Here is an 18,545-nt window from a genome sequence, read left to right as displayed (position 1 = left end):
TGATGACTAAAAAGATCAATGGCTTGTTGTAGACTGACGTGGTTCACAAATAGTACCCACACAAATACTAAACACGAAGCGATTATCGTATCATAAAGATCCTTAAATTAAAACCGGTTCGACGTTCTCTCAAGCGTTAACCATTCATTCATTCGTTCGAATAAAGGTGTTCTCGCACTTGACCGCGATTCTTAATCGTTGAAACCTTGCATTTCATTGTAGTAGTCGATCACTTGCATAGTATTGTAGGTAATATGGCGCCTACAGTTGACTTAGCATACCTTATAAGGAATACGTAAGTCACACACGGATACAATGATCACACAGATGAGTCATGCTTAAGTGCAAAAGAACTGCGTGGGATATGACCTTAGTTAAACAATTTAGAACTTTTTTGAAAGGCTACAACCATATTTTCCGTTCTAGGCTACGTTTGCCCACTGATTGTTTGTTTCAACAGCTATGTTTGTATTTGGAATAACTGAGGATGGAGGGAAGTCACTTACTCACTTAAGCATACAAAATTTTCCATTGACATATTCTTTATTTTGCTGTACTAAAGTAGGTAAAAAAACCCAAGAAATAGTGACGTTGGTAAAAAATATTAATTTTCGTGCAATGCCATCAACCATGACTATGTCACTGCTGTACAAAAACACCAAAATCTCTTCAAAGAAATTAAAATTGGTATACTCTTCTGTATTATAAAGTAATATTTTATCTTGGGTGATAAGTAGGCCTATGTAACATAAGATTTACATTAAAAGACACAGGAAGATGGACCGAGGTTCTGCGATAAATAAATCACTTCAGATCAGATGGAGGGCTGTTCCAATCTGTAATAGGATTATACGCAGATGTAGATTAAATGGAAAGCGTTACGACTCAGACGAACTTAGTCTTTTTCAGCCCGTTTGTTCACAAATAAGATGATTTTAAACTGTCGATAACAGAAAAGAACATAATTTAAATTGCTTAATAAATCATGGTTCTCAAAACCAAGTCGTTCCAAAATAAAAGAAGAAGAAATTACGTAAACTTGAAGTGGTAAATATCACCGCTATAACTGAAATATCTCTTGTTGAACTATGCCCTTATCGAATTGATGATCAGCTGTCTAAAATCAGCAGCATATCAAAGCCTCTCATCAAAATAAAATAAAATGAAACAGTAAAATTAAGTACAATCAACCTGATCATCCGATAAGTTAAGGATTCCGTGCTTCTGAGGTCGTCGGTCCCGTTGTTGGTGGTTTGTTATTATGTCAGACGCCACCAGCGATAGTCAGAAAATAGCTGTCACACAGTAGACAGAAAAAGAAAAAGTAGGTAAGACTGTGTAGTTGAAAACTGAAAGGAAACGTGGTTTATTCTTCGTGAACGTGAAGCAGTCGTTCTGCATATCATGTCATGGCACGTCAGAGGATACAGGCAGGCAAACCTTAATACCTAAACTTGAGGAAGATCATCCAGTAATATTGCAAAGCAAAGTCAATGATACAACGCTAGTAACTTAACCACAAGAAAACGAAGGTAACACCTCTACACCCAGTGACCTTTTTGTCCAGAAATCTTTGTCAATCTGGTACCTATCTCAAATGCATAGCTTAATGGTTACATCGCTAGTAACTTTACCCATCATAAAACGAGGGTAAGATCTGACCGCATCCTCTCATTGCACAATTAGGTGCATAGACCGCAGTCACTTCCAGTTATGTCACTCCACGTTGGCTCTAGTCCAAGAGCCGAAGTCGTATGCCGTATTTCACTCAATGCGAAATAGTCTTGGCTGTAAGGCGATGTGCAAACGTAGATATTTGTAACAAATGTTGCTTTTGCCGCCTTGCAAGTGTTGGTGCAGAGTTAATGCGAATTTGCGAGGTCAGTTGGACGCTGGCACGATATCAATTTCAGTTGGGTACTGTCCGATAGTCTTTTATGAATAAAATTCGTTTGGAATAAACTAGGCAGAAGTTGGCAACGTGTACTAAAATAATTTCTTCAAAAATAAGAATGCGAAGCATGCTCAGGGTGCTTTCTGTATTTGCTGCGCAATTGTAACCTTATCCAGAGCAGTCCAAAACAAATTGATTGATAAATTCACCAAAACAACAATAAACAATAATATTTATTTATCATCGGATCTTACAAACAATATGATTGTTTAAAGTGCTATTAGTATTTTGATAACACGGATCAAAATGTAATTGTTTACTAAATTGGTCTTTAAATTTTGTATAGGTAGAGTATGTAGGTAGGTACTTTCTTGGTCACAAGAAATGTAATTAATTATAACGGGACTTCCATCATGCATCTTTTCAATAAATAATGTGCTGAAATTTTAATAACTGCCGAAATACTAGAATCTCACAGGTATTCTGTGACATGGCGATAATTTGAATGTAACTCGTTTCAGCTTATGTAAAATTTTCACCAGGTTTTATTGCACCCTCTCGCGATCGAAATGTAAACTCGTGCGCACTGCATAAAGCGTACTATTAATGCGATCTATAATTGGCCGGCGTCGGATAGTCTAAGCGGCTGGCTAATTTTAACGCTTGGGCTTCGAACGATGCTTTGACGACAGAACCCATTTGCGGTGTTATTGAAGGCTTTGAACGTGGCTGGGATAATTTATCACGTGCGAATGTGTGGTGATTAGGGTAATATGGATTATCTAACTGAAATCTGCTGAATAAACTGGTCTCGGTGGTAATGTTTGTTACCCATTAGTCTCTCTACACTTAGCGTCAGCTCTAGATCTTGAGAATACTTTTTCACACTTTTCTCAGTTCAGGGTGTATTTCCAGTTTGTTACGAGAGGAAACAACTTTTGCAAGAGTTTACGTGTACATGAAAAATAAAACTTTAAAACTCTACTTGCTGTAATAAACAAAAGAACTTATTTTTTATAGTTTTGAACTTTGCTCTAACCAAATAAGGAGGATGTTTTAAATTAGCGTTAAATTAGGACTTATATCTTGTTAGCAACAGGAAAATATCTTGACAAGCGTGCTGTTCTGAGGTTGTACGAATAAAATTGTAGGTTATCTCCGATCTCCACTATAATCTGATATCCTATCAGTATAATCTTGGTCTTCGCTTAATTCATGGTTTCCGTTGATCCTCGTACGCTGAGAAAATAATTGCTAGTCTATTCATACAGCAACCTATTGCTAATTCTTACTTTCCGTAGAAAAACTAGTCAGTCAACATACTAGGCTATTAGCAGACCGATTCCTGCTCTATGACGTCACTAGTCTTGCAGTATTCGAACGCGGAACCACAGAATAATAATAAGTACTGCGGAACGTAAAAGGAATGTCATTTGCTACGAATTCAGAAAATGTGTGATTCGTAGAAGGAAATGCATAATGCGTTTCTCCGACTTTCTCTGCGATTCTAAAGGCATCTAGACGTTACTGTAAGCATTATAACGTACATGATATAGAACTCTTGGAAATACCTAGGTAGGTATATTATATTCAGTGACGTTACATTAAAATCTTTTAAATTAAAATTAAACTTTTTAATGAAAGCTCTAGTTAAGCTAATTATAACCTTAAAAACTGTTTAATTTCCGTGATAACGAAATAAATATATTTTTCCAAATAGGTAATTTACATTTCATAAAGTGAATAATTTAAATCAACTATCTATTCACTTTCTTAAAAATTTCATCAAGTGTTTTTCTGTTAATAATGTCAGCATATTTCTAAAACTTTGTATATTTCTGCATTTTAGTAGCAATCATTATCATTAGCCCTTGTTAATAGCACATTAATTTCTAAAATGCTCTCTACCATTTCACTTTTGTGAAAGAGAGTTTGTTTTTGCTAGCTCGTGCATGACGTCAAGTTAATAAAATTACGTTATTTGGAGTTCTGTTGCAGTAAGCGAGTCTATCTATGACACAGTAAAAGTGTACAGTAAAACAACTTAACACAAAAATTGTCTCCTGCTCAAGTGCCGTAAATATGCCACTCGTATTCAAGCTGTTACATTATGTTTACCTACTTCAATTTAAATTAGTTATCTTTGAATCAGAATCAGAATCAGAATCATCATTTATTTGCTATAAATGTGGTACAGGAGATGGATACAGTTAATGGTTAGGTCTCACAATTAGTCATTTCTGACATGCAAATATTAAATTAATTAATTATTAAACATTTCAATAAATTCCAATATTATCAATGTAAGATGTCAATATAAATGTTAATAGTAGATACTCAATGTCAAAAATTTGTCCTGGTTTCAGGCTTGAACCAATGGAGTTATCAGAAAAGCAATATGAGCTTCAAAGCTGTGGCAGCTACATGGTATGAATACTTTGAATTTCATAAAGTCAAAAGCGAGTTGCGACTTCAGTTGTTGCAGTTTGCAGGGAGTGGTGTGTGACTTGTGTGATGTCGTAGTAAAAGCACATTAATTGATTTAGCAGAGCGTTGATATTTTCAAAACGATTTACTACTTTTATTTCACTATGTCCATATGATATACAAAAATGTAGGCTACATTGCTCGTAATACTCGGAAAAGGCACGTGTGGCTATTTACATAATCTGTGTACCTACATTAGTCATTCATAATGTACCTCCTACCTACTGTTGGAACAATAACGCTTTATTACGCTCTTTCACAGAAATGTTAATTATAATAGTTTGTTAGACATTTTTATTGTGTGACTCTAGAACCTTCGGAATAGTATTAAAGATAGTTTGAAGCATATAAGGACAGTCTTAAATAACTTTGGATCGACTAACAGTATTTCTCACAAACATCGGTCTTATTTGTAAAAATATTTTGAATTACTAACTTAGTAATTATAAATACTAAGTAAGTATTAAATTGTAAAGGTGCATCACATATAACTATCGCATAGGTCTGGCAATGCATTGGCAACGCCTTTGATGGTGTCGATTTCATGGGCGGTATTGTATAGTGACTATAGTGTACTTATCATCAATCAGGATGACTCATAGTCATATTCATATCATGCGGTTTTTCTATTAAAACACGTTGTAAAGGATACTGCATTGATTTTAGTTTTTAGTTGAAACTCATTAGCATTGAACAATTATGAAAATTTTTTGTTCTAAACTGTAATAAAATTGCGTGTCTGTCAGTTTTTATAGACACCTCTTCGGAGAGTGCTTCATATAAGTATCACTTACACCATTAGGTGACTTCCATCTCCCATTTATTGTGGGATGATACCACATTTATGTGGTTGACATTCTCATTGGCGCACTAAGCGCTTTGCTACGTCATAAGCATGGTAATGTTAAGCATAAGAGAGTAATACCTTCAAGGAAAGGAGTACCTAAATTGAACGCGTGAATGGGCATCTTCACAAACTCGCTTCATTACAAACCACATAGATATCACATCAAGAAGCAGCTTGAGTTTTGATCAGCAACTTAGAATAGGTGTAACCTTCCTAAATATAGCACTGCCCTAAAAGCCTAGTTACCAAATCCAACTCATTCAAATAAACCATTACGCTTTTGGTAAATTTCTTAGCACAATTCCGAATCACCTTGTTCCACATAAGGTTTTAAGGTTGCCTTCGGCCGTCGACCCACGATCGATTCCGCTTTCTAGGGCGACCGGAACAGCCTGTTCCATTCCACTTACATTCCACGCCTAGCTGGTGTTGCCAAAAAGTGGTAAAGTAGGTCTTCCAACCCCTTATTTTGTAATTTGGACTTACATGTATGACGTAGGCGTAATAGATCATGTATATGAAGTCACTGGATCCATTCTCACGTTATTGTCAAGGCGTCATAAGACGTCATGATGATACTTAATGACTGAGTCCGCCACTTCTCAGCACCATCAGCCCATATTATTTTATATTGCCCCGAAGAGGTGGTAGGGCAAACTATATTTTGGGACGTGTTTAAGTGCCCTGAAAAGGGCCTATGTACTGAATAAACTATGTATTTGAATTTGACTGATTCTGTATTTTGTAGGTAGGTTAATATTGGAACTGAATTCAACAAATTTCAGATCAAACCAAGTTTTCTATATTTTTAGAAGAAGTTAGAAGTTAGGACTATCACATTCAAGTCACGTCAAGTAAAGATTGTCTGGACATGAGACCGGTCACCATTATCCTAGTCGCAGAAAACTATGAAGTTCCTGTTTATAGTACGTTTTGTTCGATCAAATGGTACTTGGCACCGCTACTACCCGCATGGCATGAATTAGAAACTCATGATTTCCTAGGATGCAAATTGCAACGTTACATGCGTATGTGGTCGTATCACTGCTACGGGATTTGTACCTAACGAAGTGGAATTGGTGTAATACGACTTTTGAAATCGAAACCTTGATTTTATTACTTTTGCACTTTAGTTTTACCTATTTAATTTGGGGTTTTAACCGAAAATTGTGTTAAAAAGAAATTAACGCTTTTTTAACATCAACAAAGAAGCTCTACATGCATATCATCCTATAGATAGAAAGTGATGATCTGGCGGAAGGTGCAAATAAAGTTGTATGTTTGCGTCTTATCTACATCAATAATCAGCTTAGAATTTGTAGCTTAGACTAGCAAATAGGTATTAACCACCCGACCTTCTTGCTTTAAAACGGCTGAAGATGTCTATCATCCGACTTGGCACTTCGTCATACCTACCTGTGTACCTACCTATATCTTTACTTGGCACGTTCAACCAGCATATACGTGCTAGATCAAGGTTCTCAGTTCATTGTCAATGTGTGATCACTTTGTGTTGACAGACTAGTTTTTTGCCTGGGTTTCCACGCTTACAAGTGGCACGCAATGCGCACGTTAGTTTTTCATTAACATAATTATTGCAATCGGAACGTCGGTGAATGTAGATTGTAGTTTAATTGTAATTCGGAAAAATACGCAAGCGTGCTCTGTAATGTAGCGTCTAATGTACATACGGGTTTGTAGTATGATAGCATATCAGATAGGTAATTTTGTTGCAAAATCACAGTTATTTATAATTACATAAGTCCCTACAGTGTTTAGCTTGGTGTGCCGTTGTCTGTTTACGTAAACTTGTATTTGTAATTATTTTGTTTCATATTTTTCAATTATAGCATTAGCCTGACTTTAATAACAAGGTATCAGTTTGGCATTGGTATTATATTAAAACTTAATTGATTCTTGTTACTTTCACGTCACAACTGAAATAGATTGTTGACTGGTGGTAATAGATTTTACAACTCCGTATTTATTACGAGTACATTTCAGAGGCCGACCGTGTGCGTGACACAGCTTGGATTGTGGTCACGACTATTCTAACTGGTGTCTAATCAATATGACCTAGCTATAAATATGTTATCATTGTGTTTCGATTTGTTTCCAATTGGATATTTGACACTAATAACCAATAATTCTATGACACAAATACTTTAGGAAAAGCTTTTGTAGCCCTGAAAACTGAGTTAGTTTCAATTTAGAATTTTCGCGAGCTATTGACGTCATGAGTTTCCCTTAATGTGCCTATGACTACGGGAGCACGGGAGAGTCGCGTTTGACAGACAATTGAGATGTACAGCTACTTCTAAAGTAATTGCAGGTTTTGATTGATTTTGCTTATGTTTTACGGATCATTCTGTAAGAGTTTTGTGTCAACTTATGGGCTTGTTGTTTTTGAAGATCTAAGTATCTAAATCTTGTCAGATCATGGACTATCAAAGTTTATCATCAAGTTATCTAATTTTAACTTCTTGAAGTAGTCTGCGGGTGATACTAACGCACTGCAATCGCAAGTCACTTCAATTTTAGATTCGCCTCTAGATAGCCAACTTAAGTATTATGTCTTTATTATAGTATTTTTTTCTATTTTAATATGGTGGCTTTTTGTAATATGTCCATTTGCCAATCTGGCTTCATAAGCGGATGCCGTAGTTGGATTAATGCCAAAACTGTGAAACAATGAACAAACCAACGCAAAATTCCAAACAAAAAATATCATTTGTATTATTGTTTGTGTAAATGATACTTCATAAATCTTAACAAAAATCGGTGTAGTTTTCTTTTTTGGCTAACAGCTTTAATAATTATTATTTTTAGCTTTAATAATTTTATGTAGTAGGCATTTTATTGCTCATTGTAAAAGTGTTTTGAGTTTTAAAAGAGTAATTATTGATTGCAATTTCTATTCTTATTTTTTTGTTTACTTTTTATTTTATGATAGAGTAGGTACGTATATGAAATATGTTACAGCTAAGTTTAATTTGATATCAACTCGATGTTACAAACCATGCAAAAATATTCATATACAAGTAAATAATTTAGTTTCATACTACGATACATGCCCGACTTACGAAACTTGCTTTTTCGCTAATTCATATTAATAAATTGAAAAATTCAGTGAATTTGTGTAGCAATTATGTCAGTGGCAGTAATAGTATCAGTGCGTATTAATTAGCCGACTAATGAAAATTAATTTACGAATTAGTTCACCTTTTAACGTTCAAGGTTAGCGTAATAACAGGATACGATGTTTCCGAGGATTGTCTAATCGTGATACAGCTTTATGTAATGTAAAAAGCACTGGTTTTTTCTAAGAATTAATACTGTACATTAAGGTCTTGCAAATCAATGACGATCACTTGATTTGATATTATTTAATTGGTATGTGCCTTCATAATAAATTCAATTAAATTCGAATAGTTAGTTACCTTAATACCTACCTATCTATTAGTATATTAGCTTCATCTAGCAATAAATTCTAGGACATTTGAGTTGAGATGTCTCTTACTCCATCTAACTGGACTACGGAGGCGTTCAGTTTTCATTTTGCCACATAAATATAAATTGGAAGCATCCTTGTCAATATTAAACCACGTAAGCCGTAAGTATGACGCACAGTGAAAAGTTACAGCTACTCATTGAGTAGAGTTAGTGACATTTTATTTTTGGAAGATAACAAACGATTCTTTCTACCTACATCACGAGTGCAGAAGTCAACAATAAAGAATGACTTCATCGACATTGTAGGATGGAATGCGCTGGCGACGGTCGACAAACAATCTGCGTAAACAACGAAGAACAATGGTGTTGGCGCAGGTGCTGAAGATATACTTGAAAGTTTTATATAACCTTGTATACTGCGGGGTAATTACGTGATTGTTACCAAGAAAAGAAAGGTTTGAATTCATTTTCATTGGCTTAAGATTTTATCGACTATTGTAGTACATTCGAGTTCCAAAAACGTACCAAATACCATGTATGGCTAACAAGAACTCAACTGTTGCGTATGAAACGGGTTCTTCGGTTCTTTAAATGACAAAACCGTAACTAATTAGCTAATTATAGAGTCATTTCCTGCTAATCTTTAAGGATGATGTTAAGTAATTGTACAGGTGATGGCGGAGTGTAAGCCACTAAAATGATAAGATATTTTGTTCTTAATAATGTCTTACGTTGATTTTCCTAATTATTTAATGTAAATTATTCAGTCAGAAGATGTGAACTTCATTTTGGTTGACTGAATAAATCGGCAGTAAGTAACAATCACTTACCGATTGGTTTCAAAGTAGGTACTCGCATAAAACATCTTAAAGAACAACAGATGAAATCATAATAGCTGATCTAGAAACTGGTTTCGTCTGTAGTACACTTTGAATACACAATAGTTTGAGATACACCATAATCCTATAATAGTCTATACCTAGGCATAAAGTAACTTAACTCTACTGGTTAATAATAATTGTCCAAGAACAAAGCAAGTTATCCTAAGATACTTTTCATTGTTTATTCAGTGCGTACACGCATTTAGTGACTTCTAGAAAGCATGACCGGTTACATAATGGACACACCGCTACTGCTGACCGCAACTTACGGTAACAGTATCATAGAGGGGCGACAAATGACAATCTATGGTAGTTATGGTACCGAGTATGGGGTGACTTCACCGTAAATCGGTTTTAGGCAACCATAGTAATGTAGGAGAATAACAGGGAGATTATAAAACAAAACAAATTAAGAAAGTTTTGTAACGTATACAATCCACATAAACTTAACTTATTTATTATTTACATATTATACTACACAATTATTATAATGAATCTTAACCTACTATTATTAAATACAAATGCTTTATAAATAAAAACTTAAAACTATAAATATAAATAAAAATGAATAAAAACTTAACACTAACTAAATAAACAAACTGACAACGCAGTTCGGTTTCTATGTAGTGATTAATATTTTCTGCGCGCGGGTAACCGGTCCAAGCGCGAGCGCCGGGCGGCCATGTCTAGGCGCGAGCCGAAGATTCAATAGAACGCGAACGGCGACCATTAGCTCTCAACCTTTTGATACGGCCTAATGTGCGTACGCTCTGCGCGCCGCACAATATTTTCGTGTCAGTTTACTTACTTGATTGATACTGATAGAAATCATTATTTTGTATTTGTAAAATACTTGCACTTCAAAATAAATAATAAGTGAAGTGAAACAAATATTTTCCCGTATTGGGTAAGTTGTGCATTTTTCTAGCTTATGTACTATTTAGATTTAAGAACATTAATGATAGTCTGCGTACGAAGGTAACAATAAATTAATTTAACATAATCTAGTTAATACGTGTCTTGGAGTTAACTTGTTTTAATAATGCATGTTAATCTCATACAAAGTTTATGTAATGATAAAAATGAATAATTATTTATTAGGAGTAATAGAATTATGCATTAATGCGTATGTTACCTTCGTACATTTTGTTATTTAGGCAAAGATATCGATGTGCTTAGAATAGTGAAAATTTACCTAGTTGTTATTTGTAATATTGTCCATTATAGAAAAAAAAGGGTAGTATTGCCACTAGCTAAATTGTACCCCGCTTCTGCTATACAAAATCATTATTGTAAATGCCGTTTCACTCAGATTAACGTAATGAATAGAATTATACTCCCGTAGTCGCAGTAGTGTTACCCGGCTTCGCTTGCTCCCTCATCTCATGATTCATGATCATCAATCAATCAACGCGCTAGTGGCAGCCCCTGGATTTACTCGTGCAACTAGTAACTAACTAGTGTATGTACAATTTGACAGGATCACCCTGCGGGTTCTTGGATGGCGAAGACCTGGAGGCGCACTCGGAAGCACAACCTTAACTGGGACTGGAAGCCCGAGGGGAGTAAGGAGTGTGTAAAGTGTCACGGCTGCGGATCTAAGACCAGACCCTACCCTGAGATAGCTTAAATAAATTCTTAGTTTGTTTTCCTCATATTTTGTCAGTTTTATTTATCCCCTAATTAATTAAAACGTGACAGTTTCTATCATTTTAATATCATTCACATGGTAAAAGTTGGTACTAATAATTTAATTTACGGATTGTTAAGCATCTACCAAATTGTCTTTAGTTAACAGTTTTGGTGGCCTTCAAGGCAGACATGTTCATGGACCTAAACTTTAATATCAAAGTGCCGAACTTTCATTGCTCTATCCTCCGAGAGAATAAAGCGTTGTAAGGAGGTAATGTGAATAAATCAAATTTAAGATGATAATCACTAAGGGAACTATCATGCATAACCTAACTACAATCCCGTTTGTCCCCTCATTAATAGAATGATGTTTTAGAGTGTTTTATACTTAAAACTAGAATGACTGATTGTTGTTGTATTTCGATGGCTATTTTAAGTTGTTGTCCCTTACAATCGATCCCTATCTAACTGTACTACCCGCAAACTAATGACGGCTTGCAGCGGAGTGCGGACGTAGGCGGCCCACTCGGACAGGTATCGAACATTTGCGGTGCATCGCAAGGGGGGTTATTACGACCCCCGACATTTAAACAGTCTGCTATTTGATGCTTATTTTATCTATATTTAGTCAGCATGTTTTAATATTGACGAGCAGTCGCGAACTTATTGTTCTGACTAGTTTTTTCATTGTTGCTTATTTTAACTACAAAATAGGTTTTATTGCTGGTATTCTACTCACAGTTGCAGTTTATATTTACTCTTAGATGGAGTACTTAAATAAGCCAATATTCTAAACTGAAATAATACTTTACAGGAATTCAATAAGGCTTCAAAGGATCACGAGGCTCTATGCAAATTACAATAAGCCTACCGCTTTTATTCTTAAAACACGTGAAACTTATCGGCTTGTCGGATAACTCGATAAACGCTAAAGCGGTCGTAATTCTATTAGCGATCACTCGATAATTCCCCACTTTAATACTTATTGGTCAGTTACACGTGATGGATCATGTGGCGAAAACGTTTGGAGGGTGCTCGAAACACGTTGGTGGACTGGACGTGTGTTTGCATAGAACCTTGAGTAGAGTCAGCTTTATGACGTCAAATACTTCTATCTTAGTAGGTACATCTGACTTACGCATTCTGTTGCAAAGTAGCTTTTATTACTAAAAACATAGAGCTTTAGGTTGATGTGGGTCAGTTGTACTTTTAACTAAATATAATGGAATTATTTAGTAAAGCAGGGTGTTGTTGACTTTAAGTGAAACATTGCCCCATTTTACAAAGGACAACTTTTAAATATGACGTGTTAATCGTGTCAAACCCCATGAAGTGATTTTAATTCTATTAGCGATCACTCGATAATTGGTCAGTTACACGTGGTGGATCATAATTATGTCGAAAACGTTCGGAGTGTAGGTACCTACTCGAAACACGTTGGTGGATAGTATACACCCACGGGACGTGTGTTTGCATAATAGAACCTTGAGTAGAGTCAGCTTTATGACGTCAAAGATTTCTAAGTAGAGTCGAAACACATACTTTGTACATTTTTGCTACGAAGAAGCTTTTGTCACTACTAGAACGTAGTTTAGGGAGCTAGACCTTGGTTGTTTTAGGTACTTTCAACAAAATATTGAATTGAATTGTTTGGTAAAGTAGGGTGTGGATGACATGTTAGATGCAATCTGAAACATTGCTACACCCCTTTTTACAAAGGATTACATTTCAACATGTGTTTATCGTTTCGATAAAAAGTCACCTTATATCGAGTATTAGTATATTGTGATAATTATAAATATTAGGCAATCCAATAATTTACCTACCACTGAAAATGAATAGTACCTAAGTAGGTAGTTACATTATTTTCAACTTGACTACAATGTTTACTACAACTACTTACGTCGTAATGCCTTATTCGATAGTTATTTTTAGTAGTGTGTCTACAACATGTCTTGCATAACTTAAAATTTTGTCACACACTTAGATAACTTCAAACAATGAAGTTTCTTCTGATATTCTCTCCGTAACTGCAATAAAGGGAAATGTGAATCTTCAGTTTACAATCATGAATAACATAAGACAAAGAAGTAGTGAGACAAAGCTATGTGAACTTTACGACTGTGTGACAAACGAACAGAGGGGGCTTCGGAGCTGAGGTGGAATTGTGTAAAGCAATCGTAATCATTTGACAGTTCATAACGTACGATAAAGTCAGTTAAACAAAGCGTTTGACAGAATAATCGTACGTTATGAACTGTCAAATGATTACGATTGCTTTACACAATTCCACTGCAGAATCTTATTGAATTTTAAATGAGAAATAAGTAAGTACTTAATTAAATGCGAGAATTTATCGCAGCACCATTTTTATTTATCCTTGAAGCAATGAAGATGGGTAAAGAAGATAGCCCGCAACATATTTTTTCAGGTTTTTTGAAATTACTTAGTCTGGACCGCTCTAGGCCTTGGACTCATCAATCAAATAATCATTACATTGAGTCAAATATGATTATGTCCCACACCGTTGTGGCTAAACGCAAACCGCGAAAGCCAAAAAAAAAAAATATGATTATGAAAAGTCACAATCGATACTCTTGACATTATTTAAAAGTAAAGATAATCGGACAAATGAAACATTTCAGTCGGTAATAAATATCATGAAATACCAATATTCAAGGGACTTTTAAAAGAAACCTTGGTATCCTAGCTCCAGCTTTATTTTGTGACTAGCCCTTAGCTGGGCCCTGCAATGGCTGAGGTATGTACAATAGGCGATAAAAAGTGAGTCACGCGAGAAAGCTCTTGCGCCGGCGCAGCGTAGGGATGACAATATGCAGTGAAAGCTCGCTCGAAAGCTGGGCTCAAAATGGTCCGATATTTCTAGGCGATTAGTCAGTCATTAGCCGAGTATACAAAGTGTAGGTAGGACATAATGGGTAAGCTTAAACCGCACTGTTGGGAATTGGTAGTCTTAGTTAAGACATTTAGCTATGAGTTTCACTTAGGTAGTTAAAAGCTCAAAGACAGAATATTAAGTTCGCAATTTTCTCAACTTATAACTGTCATAATTATCAATTGTCTACTTCAATTAAACAATTGAACAATTGATTGTGAGGTAACATTTCATACCTAATTTGAACTGATTAGGTATTAATTAAAAATTTTATTCTATTTATTTAATAAATAAAGATGTAATTTATTGTTGTCATTTTCTTTACCAATTAACTTTTACGATACGTTAACATTGTCCCTGTCAGTTTTTAAACACCAACAAGTATAAGTAACAGTAATTTTGTTTTAATTTAATTAGTCTTGATTGATTGGTCTAGCTTGTAGAATTGACGCGTATAAATGATGAAATATCGAGAAAGTATACCTAGTTCTTTTCTTGAGGTGCTATGTAGCGTACTAGTTATTACACCGAATTTATTACACTGATCTTGTCGCGACAACGAACAATTGCCGTGCTTTATTGGCAGGTAGCTAATAGCTCACAAGATAGGTCCTAATAATTGGTAGACTGCCTGTCCGTGGTGTATATCTTTTCATAAAATCCTTTGTTTTGTCTCCTGTCATCTGCTTTCCACTGGAGGAGGGAAATCTCTTATGTTCTTCTGATTAATTTCGTTGACGGGTTCAATGACAGTTTAACTTTCCCCTGGGACAAACTTGACCTTCACTGGTTGGGTTTATATTGACGGTCAAGCTGTAGTTCCTGGATACACAGGAGTTGCAGCGGTGGGAAAGAGAGGTGGGAATTTAGTACGGTAGAGTATGTTAAGCCGCGTTGGTCAAATGTATAGCTATGTCAGTCGCCTATGGCGTATCATAAAGCCTGGTACTTATTTGGTTAAATGATCAATATTATGTGATGGTAGACGACAATCACATTCTCAAGTCTTGGAGTGAAATAACTTTAATGTATCATAAGTTAGTTGTTACAAATGGTTTCTTACCCTCGTTAGGCGCTTTGTTTTCTATTTTTTATGTCATTATACAAATTACACCATTCTCTCCATATTATCAATCATAACATCGGATAATTAAATCATTATTCCCGCCATAACATAACATTGTTAAACCATTGCTTCATTTCTGGTTGCAGATGCGATGTTTATCCATTCACTGATTCACTGCGGAATAATCTATGAACAGCATTGTAAACTTTTTGCTGTTTTAAATCTAAAAGCGCACATAAAACATTTCCTAAAACAATTTAACTAACTATGTATTAAGTAACAAATATTTTCTTCAACGCGATTACAAATCCACAGCCGTTAGACAGGCGATCGTCTAATTGACCATTGCATGAAAGTACATATTTTCACCTTCCACATGATGTAGAAATTTTTTTTTTCAGTAAAACTAGCACATACTTAACTCAGTGCCAGTGTTTTTGACAAGTCAAACGTAAGTGAGACTTTAGGTATGCTTCAGCCCCCCTAGACCAAACGCACTTTTTGATCGAATCGAAAATCGAATCCGTCAAAACTCCATACAAAAAAGGGGCTTTTCGACCACTTATCGACTGGTTTGCGATTATAATTTGCACTTTGTCTAGACCCACTGATTTGTATGATCTGTCACGTCATCATATGTCAATGTCACCCCTCCCGTCCCGCTCTCATACCTCATGTACTGACCGAGTTAGGCGCTACACGTAGAAGTCAGTGACTGATGAGTTAATGTAGAGCGTAATGTGAACATTTCTTTAATAAATAGACGAAGCCAAAAGCTAATGCCCTCTTATTATAAACCTTAGGAATTTTCATGGGAATAAGCATGGGAAAATCCGGGAATTTTGAAACAATCATTCAATTATCCAGCCAATGTTATTGTTAAACATGCACAATATTCATACGTGATCATCGTACCGCGACATCCCCGATATAATGTTAGGGATGTGCTTGATTTCGGACATTTCGGTTACGAATTATAACGAAAATGGTTTCACTGGTTTTTTAGTAACCGATCAAGAGATCTGTTAGAATATAAAGGATTCTGTACCTATTCTGTACCTACAGTGAAAGTTATCCGTTAGGTATCTTCTTTTCTACGTATACATAGAATATTAACGGATAACTGTGCATATTCCAAGGCTGAATGATTTCAACAAAGGCTAAGTTGTAATGATGACGCACTTTAAGATTTTGCGTCAATGTAAGTAATATAAAAGTTATTAATAGGTAGGAGGTGGCTTCGAATGTTCTTCGTTGTTAACGCCGTGGATGTTAACAAAAGGTCACACTAGGTAACAACCCTGATGTTAAACTTTACATGCCGTCATAAGTGTCTGATAAGATACAAAGCTATCACAGGTATTAAGGTTACTAACTACAAATGTTTAGAAGCATCTATTAGACTAACATCGTCAGCGACATTATAATAAAAAAAATTAAAAAAGTTTGTTGGTGTTCTTTCGATTACAACTTGACGTCACAGAAATAAACGCAGACATTTAAAAAAAACAAGTGACTATCTATTGATAGACTTCGTTTCATCGTCGGATATTTTTTGCCACGGTTACGCCTTCGTAAATGTAACGACACTATTCAACTGTCTCGGAGGAAGTTCGCTGTTTTTGTGAGGCTTCCTTCCAGACGTGGGAAAGAGGTGATCCCCAGGGAACCCATGGCTATAGACTAACGATGGCGAATGTCAACGACATAATTACGTCAGTTAATTGGATATTTAACGCCGTGGAAGAAATAAAAAGTAGGAAGGAAGTATTTATTTATGCCACCGTAAAGTGCATATTGTATTGTTTATGGCCGTTTGAGCGTAGTTGATTTAAATTTAATGTGTTTCTCGATAAATAAACTCTTATTACTGAAACATGGCCACAAAGACAAAGCAATGCTGCAATGAATAGTAATGCGGGCTGGATAGTATAGATAGAAAATAGTTCTTTTTTCATTTTATTTATAGACTGCAGTTCAATAAACTTTTAAGCGGGTTGAATCAGAATGATGTGCTATAAATATTGCAATTTCATTTGGACATCGATCTGTTCCAATTAATTTCAACAAAAACAGGCAAAAAAATCATCAGGCAATTAAATATTGCATTTCTTGGTTACGATTCAGTAAATATTCTTTGAAGACTTCTTAGATGGTTTTGATACTGACTACTACCCTCTCTGGGTTACAGTGATCATTATTTTGAAGTTTTTTGCTTTCACACTGCACAGATATCAAACAGGTTATTAAACAAGGCAAGAAGGCAAGAAGGCAAGAAGCCGAGTATCCAGTAAATTCCTGCTGTTTGAATAATATCTTAAAACTTTAATCGCATCACCTTTAACTTTATCATAAATCGGATTACCGGATCTACTTATGGTTTTCCTATAGCTTTTACTCTCCTGCTACCTTCGTAAACACATCAGCTCTACGTCAGCTTGTGTTGAATTGTGTTGAATTGTGAATAATTACTTACTTAGCACGGAACTGCGACTTTCACTAGCCGGTAAGGCTGTGTCCGATATAATTTCACAACGTTTTTTCGCCGCGGTTGGGTAACAACTAACAGTGCCATCGCATCGGGTAAGGCTCGGTTTCCACCAAGGCGGGGCGGTGCGGAGAAGCTAGCAGGCTATTTCCACCAAAGCGGAGCGGAGAAGAGCGGAGCGGTGCGGAGACGAGAGGAGATGTGTGAGCTGTGCGTAGCTGTCAACTGTTAGTCTATTGCTATCTGACTAAGAGCTGGTGAACGCCAGACCTACGTCATTTTATAAAAGCTGAAAGTTTGTCAGCGTATGCTCCCAATATAGGATAGAATGTTGGTGAATCATGAAGTTTGGGTCATCGTGGCTTTGGCAGCTATTCTAAAAATACTGTCTGGCAGGTTGGAACTTTCAAAACTGTCTAGCTGATGTGGAATCAACTTCTAATCCGCTTGATCCATTTCTACGGAAGCGGAGCGGAGTAAATGCAAATAATGGAATCTGATTAGTTACCCGAAAAACTGCTTCGCTCCGCACCGCTCTGTCTTGGTGGAATCCGGGCCTAATGCAAGCTCCAAACAATGGGTGGTTTTGTAACAACCAGAGCTGCATATTCGCTAATTTATAATTAATTATCGATGCACGCTCGATGACCTTGTGTCTATTCAATTAGGTGTTCGTGTTCTTAATACCTAGTGCAATAATTTACTCGTAATGCATTAGTGATTAGATAATGTAAACCACAAAACATGACACGGCTTACTCAGCACTTTTAATTTATGAACATTTCAACATGTTCCTTTTATTACTTACATGTACCTAATTTCCGTAAAAGTTGATGTAATTTTATAAAGTTTTCTATAACGCTGACTCTATGTTCTGGCAAAATACTTGTGTGCCTAAGCA

The 18,545-nt window shown here is 35.8% G+C and overlaps 1 protein-coding gene and 1 long non-coding RNA gene across 2 annotated transcripts in view; one reads left to right on the top strand and one right to left on the bottom strand.

Moving 5' to 3' along the window:
* LOC135077654 (rab11 family-interacting protein 4) overlaps nucleotides 1-18,545 on the bottom strand; it is a 92,952-nt gene that overhangs the window by 70,562 nt on the left and 3,845 nt on the right. The gene's annotated exons all lie outside the window — the stretch shown is intronic.
* Nucleotides 10,047-11,219, top strand: LOC135077195 (uncharacterized). Its single transcript, XR_010258421.1, has 2 exons — nucleotides 10,047-10,469; nucleotides 11,043-11,219. It is a non-coding gene; the product is annotated as an uncharacterized LOC135077195 (long non-coding RNA).

Source organism: Ostrinia nubilalis, chromosome 13, assembly GCF_963855985.1.
Source record: "Ostrinia nubilalis chromosome 13, ilOstNubi1.1, whole genome shotgun sequence".
Lineage (NCBI taxonomy): Eukaryota > Metazoa > Arthropoda > Insecta > Lepidoptera > Crambidae > Ostrinia > Ostrinia nubilalis.
Note: the sequence above shows the minus strand (reverse complement) of the source record. Positions and strands in the feature narration are given on the sequence as shown.